The 2,655-nt window shown below is 38.1% G+C and overlaps 1 protein-coding gene across 9 annotated transcripts in view; it reads right to left on the bottom strand.

Moving 5' to 3' along the window:
* Nucleotides 1-176: 176 nt before the first annotated feature.
* LOC113806072 (band 7 protein AGAP004871) overlaps nt 177-2,655 on the bottom strand; it is a 694,998-nt gene continuing 692,519 nt past the window's right edge. For all 9 annotated transcript variants that reach the window (XM_070120773.1, XM_070120777.1, XM_070120775.1 and 6 more), the window contains one exon: nt 177-2,655. This exon is cut by the window's right edge and continues 904 nt beyond it. The gene's annotated coding sequence lies outside the window, so the exon portion shown is untranslated.

Here is a 2,655-nt window from a genome sequence, read left to right as displayed (position 1 = left end):
ACACATAGGATGAAGTAGATTTGTTCGTTTTTTTATATATATATATTTGTAAAGTGGTGTGTATCTTCTTGAGGGGGGGGGGGGGTTAAGTCGAAAATGGAGATCTGGAAAACCGCAAAGAACATGCGGGAGGGCTTGAGAAATCGTTAGTGATGAAATTTGTTGTTAGTAAAAAAAAAAAAAAAGTTAAAAAGAATCACGCGTTCTACAATTTTCTTCTTTTTTAAACTGGGCACATCGTTAGTGATTCTTATTGTTCTTTGGGTGAATTTCCGTTTTAAGCGAAGGGTTTCGGATGCAGTGGACGAAGCTAAAAGACTATCTTAATCACTGATGTACGATAAAGTTCGTTAAACTGACCTCCACTGCATTCAAAAGGTGTTCGCCCGCTATAAGAAACATGGCCGCCAGAAAAAAAAATCACAAAATATACCGCCTAGAAGCATTAATACAGCCGTATTCAAAAGCCGCTGTTTTTTTTTTGGCATATTTTTTCTTCTACACTTTGCGTCCAGCTGATTCTGTCTCTGTATCTAAAAACAGTCTATTAATATATATCATTTTACAGCGAATGAAGTACGTTATGCGTAGGTGAAGTTTCCCGCTCGATCTCGCAACGGGACCATTCCGCATTCGTTCTCAGAGACTTCCAAAACGAAAGGAGAAAAAAGAGAAACGATAATCAAAGGACAATTATTCATTGAACATTTCACCTCCAGCGCGCGAGCAGGCGAGCAGGCCCAAGCTAGAACTAAGAAGAACCGGACGCGAGCCGCCTTGGCCGGCGCGCCTCTGCCGTCCTGGGCCTCGACCCCCGCGACCCGTGCCAGCGACTGCCGGGCGACGCGGCAAAAGAACCCTCTCTAATATCAAGTGCAGTCAGTTAGAATCTCACAGTTATATAATATTTTGTTTTTTGTTCAATACAAAAATCTGTCAATATGCAACATAGACTTCATGCAAAGTTTGTCATATACAGGACATTTAAAATATTGATATCAGAAAAAACTACTATAGACTGACAGGTTATACCTATATTTTTTCCATTGTTGAATAGATTTGTTATTATTTTTTACAAAATCTAAGAGATTTTGATAATATTTCGTATTGTCGTACTCTACGCGTTTTTTATTTTTTTAATATTTTGATAAGCTAATTGCTCAGACTACTTTGAAACTTTTATAACGAAGCTCTTTCCTTATTATTGCTATTGAGTGCTACGTAATATTTATATTTATATACGGTAATAGAAGTATTTCGAGTGAGTGCAACATAATGTCTTTAACACAGCCCGCTACACTTCAGAAATCCGGCATGCCCCTTCCTTCGACCGGACGCATGTCACCTCAAGCGGGAAACACTTCAAACAAACAAACGCACAAACGAAGAGACTTGAGGGAGGCAGTTGATGAAGTATATATTTTTCTCCAAACTACTTTCATTACTGACTTCATTATTCATCTTTATTACTTTTTTTTAGAGGATTCTTTACATACCATGGAGACGGGGCATACCAAATGCTCAAGAAGTAGGGGCTGAAGTATACTTATTGCCATCATACTCGTCTGTCAGACACTCATCAGGTGGAGTATAGGGGACTGAGTGGCGTGGTTGATATGCACAAGTGTTGCTGTGGATCCTTTGTGTACTAAGAAACGTTCCTTGTGACTCATTTGTGGGCATTTTTACTTTGATTTGGCTTTTAGTTTTAGTTTGTTCATGCTCTTTCTCTCTCTCTTTTTTGTTTTTGTTTTATATCGTTATCACAAACTTGTAGAGGAAAGCAAAGAGGGATCGATATGATTACAAATTTCGTGCAAAATATCCTTTGCAGAGTCCACAAGATGTGTCACTTACAATTCGCTTGAACACTGAATCTGATATACATATATTAAGGGGGAGATTCAACCGTGAAATAACAGTACAAACGATAGATCTTTTTTTAAGGGAATAGCATATTGGTTATCACTCTTTGTACAAAACTGATAGAATGATTTCCTCCTTAGTTCCAGTGTCGAGTGTAAAGTTAGAAAAGAAACAAGGATATATACATGTACTTAGACACGTAAATGAACTTGACAAATCTAGAAAAAAATGGCAAATTGCCAGAGAGAAACGCTTCTTTGTAGTCTCTTCGGATCCACAATAAACAAGAAGATCTATGAGTGATTATCAACAGCAATCCTTTCAAGCCTGGTTACTGTAAAATTCTTGGGCGTGCTTTCGCGGGAAGAGTACAAATTGTTTCAATCTTACTGGTATCTCTTTTTTTTTTTTAAGTTTTCTTCTGCTTCTTCTTCTATTTGGCATTCGCTAACTAACCTCTCCCCAAGAGCGGGTCCTCTGTGAAGACAGGTATGTATATAATGGTGAGGATTTTGCATTTTCTCCCGTACATTGCGCAGTTTGAAACTCTGTGTATTTGTACTAAGTATACATAAACCTAATTATAGTGTTGAAGTCAGCTTGAAACGCTCTCTGTCGTCGTACCACAAAAACACGCTCTCTCTTTATTCAAGATACACAAGAAATGTTTGTTGCCGTCCTACTGTATGTGAAAGAACAATACTTATATAATTCCTGTTCGTCTAAGAACACATAATCCAAGAGCTTTGGGGGAACAGTGAACAGGGAGATGTTCACACTGAACTGTTC

Source organism: Penaeus vannamei, chromosome 4, assembly GCF_042767895.1.
Source record: "Penaeus vannamei isolate JL-2024 chromosome 4, ASM4276789v1, whole genome shotgun sequence".
In the NCBI taxonomy this organism is placed as follows: Eukaryota; Metazoa; Arthropoda; class Malacostraca; order Decapoda; family Penaeidae; genus Penaeus; species Penaeus vannamei.
The sequence above is the reverse complement of the archived record's forward strand: the minus strand, read 5'-3'. Positions and strand labels throughout refer to the sequence as shown.